Source organism: Trichosurus vulpecula, chromosome 8 (assembly GCF_011100635.1).
Source record: "Trichosurus vulpecula isolate mTriVul1 chromosome 8, mTriVul1.pri, whole genome shotgun sequence".
In the NCBI taxonomy this organism is placed as follows: Eukaryota; Metazoa; Chordata; class Mammalia; order Diprotodontia; family Phalangeridae; genus Trichosurus; species Trichosurus vulpecula.
Genome location: NC_050580.1, coordinates 198,265,056 through 198,274,264, shown reverse-complemented (window position 1 = coordinate 198,274,264; position 9,209 = coordinate 198,265,056).

The window sequence follows — 9,209 nt, the reverse complement described above, 5'->3', positions numbered from 1 at the left end:
TCATTCCCATCCCTGCCCTGAACCTCACCTGCCCTGAACAGGGTCTCCCCTTCATGCTCATCCCCTCGGCCACCTCCCTCTACCCCAGCGCTGCAGGCAGGGCCTCCCCTCCATGCCCAAATCTCTAGGGGGACGTTGTGATTTAGAGGATGGTGGGGGCCGTTCTCTGTCTTTAAGAAGAAGCCGGACACCAGAGAGTGAGCTCAAACTGCAGTGAGGGGGAATTAGATAAGACCCAAGACTTCTCCAGACTGTGGGGGAGGGGGTGCAGAGACTTCTCTGAGCTGGGGAAGAGGCTAACTCTCTGACTGCGGGAGCAGAGAAGAGGTGACCTCTGGAAGTCTCCAACAATGGTGCGTGATGGACAGGAATATACTTGCGTATGAGGCTGAACGATGTGAATTTCTTTGCTCCCTCACTCCGCATCCTATGTTCTTCCTCTGTTAGCACACTCATTCTAATTCAGGTCTGTAGACTGCTCATCTTCCAAAGGAGACTCTAACCAAGTGTTCATACTGTGGGAGATAATCCTCAGAGACTCAGCAAATTGCAGTGGTACTCTTTTTCTGTCCCATGTGCCTAACATTCTGAGAGGGAGGGAGAACTTGATTGATTCTGCAAGAGAGGGTACAGATGGATTATATAGTACTTCTTTTTATTTTGAACTTAAGCATTTCTGGAAAGAAAAGGACAACAGAACACAAAAAGAGGATTGTCTATGAAACCACAAATCTCTATTTCATATTGCTATTTAAAAAAATGGACTCTGTATCAGATTCCCCTGACCCCTGGAAAGCTTGAAGGAAGGTGGCCAGTGGTTTAATAAAAAAGATTTTGCATCCTTGAGATGTACCTTTCCTCAGGTTAACTCCTACCCAGTTGGCCCTTAGAATGGTCCTCTTTACATGGGATATCAATGGTGACCTATATCAATGAAGTAAGTTTTTAAAAAGTGATGTTTTTTTATCATCATTTGATAATATAACCTTAGTTTTATGACAGAGCAATCAATCATCATAGCCATGGTAGTAAAAGCATTTTTGTCAATAGCTAGATGGCAAGATAGTGGACTTGTTTACAACTAGTAGCTTTATAGTAAACCAGACATCTAGCTCTGCGACCAGGCTGAGAATAGTGGGGTAATCAGTAGCTTCAGTGATGGGCCTGTACAAAGGAGAAAGGGAGTTGGGGTAGGGATGGATGGTTCTACATCTGATACAACATGAAACAGGGCCCCAGTTCTGGTCTTTGCCTTCTAAATCTGCCCCTGAACAGGGGGAAAAGGATAGGGCGTATCATAGGCTTTTTTTTTTTTTTGAATTAGAAACACTGCCAAGTGATGATATGGAGCTGGTGAAGAGCCCAGGAAGAATAGGAATGAGCAGTTCCTATGGCAACGTGCTAGAGATGAGGCCCTTGTCTAGGGCTAGACCCTGCAATAGGGGTTAGCAGCATTTAGCTACAGGTTTCACTACTTCATCAAGCCAGGCAAAGAGATCAAACTGCAGATGTGGTGATGGAATACAAAGACATGAATAAAATAGTCCCTATCCTTGCATTTTATAGGTCCTGAATAAGTGACTTGTGGATAGTACATCATGGGAGGGTTCTGGTGTATATCAGAATGGGCAAGCATATGCTCAGAGTATCCAGAGGACTTGCCAGGAACATATAATGTAGGGAATGAAGAGCTCATTTTTGAGTTTCATTTCATTGCTAGGCCATCATACTATCCACATCAAGTTTCTTGGAAGCTCCCTTCCTTGATGGAGCAGAAAGAGCCCTGAATTGGAATTATAAGACCTGGGTTTGAATGATGTAGCTACTCACTATCTTTGTCAACTTGGACAAGTCTGAATCTCTTGGCTTCAGTTTCTTCATTTGTAAGATGACGGGGTTATACTAGATGGTCTCTAAGGTTCCCTTCTTGCTCTAAATTCTATCATCCATTGATACTGGTGCTGCTTCAATTCAACAAATGTTAGCTGTTTTTTTCAGGCCACAGTACCATGTGCTTGGACTACAGAGATGGAAAAAAAAAAATCCACTCCCGCAGAGATTTATAGTCTCAGGGGAGATGATCAATAGGTATAGTAGTTTTATATTCAAGTTATTATATTTATTATATATTCCATTCTGATATATTATTATATGTATTCCATTCTAATATATTATTATGTTTAAGTGATTTCATCAATCACCATGATTAACATCCGCCTATAAGAGGACAACATCTGTGGTGGTGTTGTGTACAAACTAGGATGTGGACTACTTCTAGAATTTTGCTAAAGTAAACAGCAGATTTAGATCGTTAGCAGCATGGACCAGCTCCCAAGGGTGGCACAAGAGCATTAGCAATTGCAATATGGAATAGATTTGATTGCTACCTTCTGTGATTTCCCCTGGTGTTCCACTCTATTACTGTCAGTAGTGAGGAGGTTGGGGAAGGCACTAGATAACACCTTTGTTCAGTTCAACAAACATTTATTAAAGACCTTCTGTGTCCAAGACCCTATGCCAGGCACTGGGGAATACAAGGCAAAAATGAAAAAAACCTCTGCTCTCAAAGAGCTTGGATTCTATAAGGGAGTAACACCATGTACACACATAAGTAAGTACACTATATTTGGGTTCTCCCAGAACAACTGCTCTGGATTCCAGGGTGCTTGGTGAATCAGTACTCCTAAAACTACAGCTCACATGTCCTCACCGATGTGTTTACCTTTAAGTAGTTATCCAAAGGATGCAATGAGCTCAAAGTAACAGCATTTACTGGAATAGCATAGTGAGATTTCTAATAGAACATTACCCCAATAACATTAGGGCTCAGTTTCCCAAAATATATATCACATCAGTGGGAAAAGTGAGCAAGTACAGAGCTTTTGCCATCTGGCTAGGCGCATGACTTCGATAGGCTTACTGGGCTTGTTTTTTTGCAGGGATGTGGCTATTCTGGTTGCTGGTTGGCTATATACCCCTCTCCATCTCCAGTTCCTGGTAATCTAAAATTCTGGGCTAAGACCCTGCAAGTTTCAGAAAACTAGAACCCTTACCTTAGGGCATTTGGCAAGTATCCTCATTTTTTCTCCCTTAGGGTCTTAGCTCTGAGGCCTACCGTCTCTGTAGTAGTGGGATTCCAGTTCCAAATGCCAAGCTCTCTCTCCTTGAACTTCTTTTCAGAAGGTTGAGGAAGCCATGCCCTGGAAGTTCCCTTGTAGACTGCCTGTAAATACATATCTGACGGTCATTCCTTGTGAGCTCTCTCTTCTCCCCTCCTCTTTATCTCATAATCTTCTGACATTATTTCCTCTGATTTTTTTTCCTTTGTGCCAGAGATGACTCTACTTCTCTCTGTGTACGCTTGATCCTATCCCTTTCCACCTTCTTGCTCTCACTATCACTTCTTCCTTTAATCTTCAATTGCTCCCCATCTACTCACTTCTTTACTGTCTACAAACAAGCTCATTTTCTCTATTCTAAAAATAAACCCCAAAACAAAAAGCTCTCACTAGATGCTATCATCCCTTCAAGCTATTGCCCTTGATCTCTTTTTCCTTTTTTAGTCAAACTTGAAAAACTTCCCAAACTTAGTCAAACTTGGAAAAAATGCCATCTATATTGGGTGCCCCTACTACCTAGTTTCTCCTCTCACTGTCTTATAAACCCTCAGAAATCTGGCTTGTGACTTCATCGTTCAAATGAAATAGCTTTGTCCAAAGCTACCAACGATCTCTTAAATGCTGTATCAAATGTCCTTCTTTCAATTCTCATCCCTTTTTTGACTTCTTTTCAGCATTTGACATTGCCAGGCCCCCTCTCCTCCTTGACACTCCCTCCTCTTTGACTTTTCATGATATTCCTGTCTCCTGATTCTACTCCTTTCTGAGTGTCCCTTCTTAGTCTTCCTTGCTGGATAAGCATCCGTGTCATGCCCCCTGAATGCATATTCTCCCAGGTGCTGTACTGGGATCCCTTCTTACTCTAAATTCCCTTTTCTCAACTGACTTGAACCCAGATTGATTTTTATGTAGGACATAAAGGGCATGGCTAATCCTGGAAGCCAGTTATTAAAAGGTCCACGTGCCCATCACTTACCTTCATCCAATGGCCAATACTTTATAATTTGAAGATTGAGGGACTTCAGTTTGATCAGTAACTAGCAAAGTCCTATCCTTTATTCTGTTTTATCAGGTTGTTTAAGAAACGTCCCACTCCCTACACCCCAAATTTGATCAGACTTCCCCTGATCCTCCTTCTTTACACAAAGTAGTCTCCAAAGGAAACAGTGCCAATAACTGGGGGGATTAGGAAAGGCTAGTGTGGGAGGTGACACTTCAGCCACTTGGGAAACTAGGGATTCTGTAAAACCGTGAGGAGGAGGGAGCATGTTTTAGACATGGCGAAACAATTTAGCCAAGGCCTGAAGGTGGAGTAAGAGATGGAATGTTGCCTGAGAATCTAGCAGGCCAATGTTACTAGAACAGAGTGGAAAAAAGTATTGGCTATTTATAGGAGCAGGTGAATCAAGGTTATTGATGCACAATTTCAGCTAGGCATAGAGCAGATGACAGTAATAAACTGTTTGGTGTGGAGGGTAACTATTAAGCTTTTAGGTAGGTAAGTGGTGCAGCAGATAGAGACTTGGCCTGGAGTGAGGAAGATATCAGTTCAAATTTGACCTCAGAAACTTATAAACTGTATGACCCTGGGAAAGTCACAACCTCTGCTTACCCTAGTTTCTTCAAATGGGAAAAATAAAAGCACCTACCTCACAAGTTATTATGAGGATCAAATTAGATAATATTTGTAAAGTGCTTAGTACATTGTAGGTGCTTAACAAATGCTTCTTCCCTTTCCCTTTATTTATTAGGAGAGCCAGATTACCAGGGGATTCATAGAAGCTAGCCCCCAGTTACCTTTGAGTAAAGAATTTTTAAAAATGTCAATATCCCCTATTTCTGACCCTCTAAATTTAAGCAGCCTTCAAGGGGCTCTGGCCTCCTTTGTCAGACTTCTAATTTGTCCTGGCTAGGTTGAAGGGTTCTATGACCTAAGGTTTCAGGAAAGCAGCAGCTCGGGTTCCCATTACATACTCAGTTTTGCCCATGAGGCAGTCTTTATGCAGAGTTGTGTTAGATTACAGGATTGCAGTGCTAGAAGCTATATCTTTGGCTTTTTGGAACATATTGAGAGGTCATGATGCAGCTGAGCAGCAAGGGTAGGGTCACCTTCTGGCATAACTGAGGGATGGGTCTGAATAAGATAACCTCGAGGATATTGCAGAGGCCACTCAGTGTGAGAGTGTGGAGCTTATAGAGGATTCCACATTTCTCAATTAATGTTTATTCACCCTGACTAGATGAGGCAGAGTATTGGCATCTTTTTAAACCCTCTCCTTTAGAATTACAGCTCCTTAAGTAGGGATTGTTTCGATCTCTGCATTTGTTTCCAGCATCTAGCATACTGCCTGTCATTCTAGGTGCTTAATAAATACTTGATTGATAGATTGAGGGATTGATTCTTCCTCTCTTTCCCCCTTTTCACCCACTGACCTTCCTGTCACCCTGCAAAGGACAACTAACATTTTCCCTCTCCCTTTCATCTTTAAATGTGATAAGCTAAGGTGGAAAGAAAACATTCATGGAGACTACTTCTTCCCCTTTCCCAGCCTGCCCTGCTTCAGTCCCAACTCGGGCTACCTCACTCAGGCTTCTGCACTGACACCACCCCCAACCTGGGACGCTGTACTCCTAACCTCTGACTTTGCCCCAGGACCTTCTCCAGTGCTCTGAAGGATTTCCCCAACCAGAACCACCTCAAACTGCTAACTCCTGACTTCCTCTGGACTCCCCATAGACCATACCTTCACCTACTCTTGGCTACCATGAGGCAGGACATCGGGGCTCACAGAACACAACATCACTACCTACCTAGAGGATGAATCTTGAGAAAAGGGACTTGAATGGTCTAATAACCTACCTCCTTCAACGTACCTTTCTACTTACTGATACTGAGCTTGGACTCATTCTTCAATAGTTAGTGTACTTCCACCCCCTCATAGTCTCATCACCCCAGTGACTTTCAACCCATGGCTGACTTTAAGCAAACACCATCCCCCATCCCCCACTGCCTACTCCTTTATTCTCATCCCCCTCAACTCTACCCCATCCCCAGTGTCCTACAGATCTATCTTGAATACTCTCTCTATAATTCATAGATTTGCTTTTATCTTAAACCATTTTCTTTCTCACTCCTTCCATCTTCAGGGTTTTATTGTGACCTGACTCTATCGTTTTGACCCTTCACCACTGACTAACCCTTTCAAGTACTGGTTGTACTTTCATTCATTATCCCACACTCTCTGTCCCTCAAACAAAACAAAACAAAATTAGATCTGTGCTAGGGTAGACCAAAAGCTGCTTGCTCTCCATTATCTTCTTCATTAAACGTCCCCTTCTTTTTCTGAAGTTCACCCAATTTAGATCTTGGTGTCTGTTACCCTTAAGAGACTCTCTTTTCTTCCTCATTGAGTTCAATGCCTGGTTTAGAGTCTTTCTCTCCACTTTAACTCCTGCCCTTACTAGAGGACTTCAACGGACATATTGATACTCCTTCTAATATATCCTAATTGCAAACTTCATTAGCCTAATTAGTCCTCATGACCTACTCCTCCACTCCATCATAGCTACACACAGACTCATACCCTTGATCTTGACATCATTTATAAGTTTTCCACTTCCATGTTTATGAACTCTGAATTTCCTTTACCTGATCATAATTTTTTATTATTCTATCTTTTCCTCTGCCTTTCCACCCCTAAATCCACCTTTTTTTGTCTTCACTGTGACCTCTAATCCCTCCACCCTTCAGTCCTTTCCCAGGTCATTACCCTTGCACTGGCTACTCTTCCCTACTTTAACTCACTTCCTTAGATAATCAATTCAACTCTACACTGTCCTCTAAACATTCAAATCTCTTGCCTGCTTCTCTTATCATGTCTTGTCAAACCTCGACTATTGATTACTCCCATCATCTATCACCTTTACTCCTATTCACATACTATAGAATGGAGCTGGAGGAAATCATGACACTGTGCTGAGAAGGTCCACGACAGATTTATGTTACATAACCTCAACTGGGCCCTCACTCTAGCAAGGTAATTCTTTTGAACAGGGGTGAGGAACCTGTGGTCTCAAGGCCACATGTGACCCTCTAGGTCCTTGGGTGCAGCCCTTTGACAGAATCCACTTAGACTCAGAGGGCTACATGTGGCCTGGAGGCCAAAGGTTCCCCACTCCTGCTTTTGAACATTCCCAGTCAGTTAGCTCTTCTTCTCCCCGCAGCAGCTATTCCAAACCTTTTTTACTATTCCTCAAGCTTCCAATGGTACCCCCTCTCCCCAACTTCTCAGCTGAGGACCTTGCCCTGTAAAATTCACCAAGGCTGAGGCCATTCTCCAAGAGTTCTCTCTTCTCTTCTCCTCATTTCACATCATTCAGATATCTGTCCCACCTTCTCCCAACCTCCTCCTTCACCCCTGTCTCACATGAAGAATTAGCCTGTCTCCTTGTCAAGGCAAACTCCTCTACATGCACCCTTGATCCCATTCCATTCCATTTTTCCTAGTAGATTCCTTCCACTCTAATCCCCCCTCTTTTCCTAATCTTTAGTCTGTCTACTGGCTGCTTCCTTACTACCTACAAACACACCAATGTCTCTCTTATCCTAAAAACAAATCCTCACTTGATCTGCTAGCTTTCATTCTCTATCTCTGTTCCCCTTTGCAGCTAAACTGCTTGAGAAAGATAACTATACTCATTATCTCAATTTCCTTTCCTTTCTCTCAATTCTAAACCCTCTGTTACCTGGCTTCCAGCCTCATTTATTCAGCTATAACTGCTCTCTCCAATGCTTTCTTATTGCCAATCCAAAGATACTGTCTCAGTCTTCGTCCTTCTTGACCTCTTTACGATCTTTGATCATCCTCATCTCCTGAATATTCTTTCAGTTTTGGGTTTTCAAAACACTGTTCTCTCCTGGGTTTCCAAGGTCCTTCTTGTTTGACTGCTTCCTTCAAGAATCAGCTCAAATCCCACTTTCTTCAGAAGACTTTTCCTGGTCCCCGCAACTGTTACTCCCTTCCCTCTTAGATTGTCTTCTGCATACACAAAGATACACATATATGTGTGTATATATACATATATACATACATACACATATATAAACACACAGATAACATGCATAAATTTTTGGCTTCTCTCCATTAGACTGGGAGCTCCCTAAGGACAAGGATTGTGTTTGACTTTCTGTGTATCCTGGGCTCTTAGCACTATTCCTGGCATATAATAAGTCCTTAATAAATGCTTGTTGAATGACCCTTTTTCTTCAGTCTGTAGGCTCGAAGGGCCTGTGATCTCTGGCCGCAATATTTTCTCTTCAATGTAAACACAACTTCTACCCTGTAGTATTTTTGAAAATTCACTTGAGGTGGCAGAATGGAAGATAGGATTTAAATTCAAGTGTCTTGAATTAGAAGCCATCTCTGCCTTTGAATTAAAATGTGTATATTATTTTCAAAGTATCCTTAGCTGTGTTCATAGAATCATAGATTTAGAGCAAGAAGGGACCTTAGAAGCCATTAAATCATTTTCAGATAAGAGATCTAACTAAGGCACATAGAATTTGGGGAGAATGGGCTCAAACTTAAGCAGTTTCTACATAGCATTGGTCCCACTAAGTTCACTTTCATGTAAAGCACTACTGGGTAAGTCCTGATACCAGCTACTGCTAGACTGGGATCCTTGGGTTATTCTTTAGGATCTCCTTGCTGGGCTGGACACAAAACCTGGTATGGACTTTGGCTCCCAGACCACTGATAACTTGCTACTCTGACCTCTCAAAGCTCACAAGGTCATAGCTGTCTCCAGTGTCCTTAACATAAAAGTAGGAAAAGTTAGCCACAACTGATAGAGAAACAACAGCAGGACCATGTGCTCACAGGCCACATGGTCCTGAAGCCTCTCTCCCTAGGGACAAAGCCTTTACACTCTACTGAATCTAGGTAGGAAAGAACCAAAACAAGAGAATTTCTGGCTAATGCCTTTGTCATGGATTATATTCCAGACCCAGCTCCACAGCAGATCAAAAAGGCTCTTTTTCACCATGAGTTTAGCAGACCCGAGCCAGTTAAAACTGTCTGTGCATGCTCC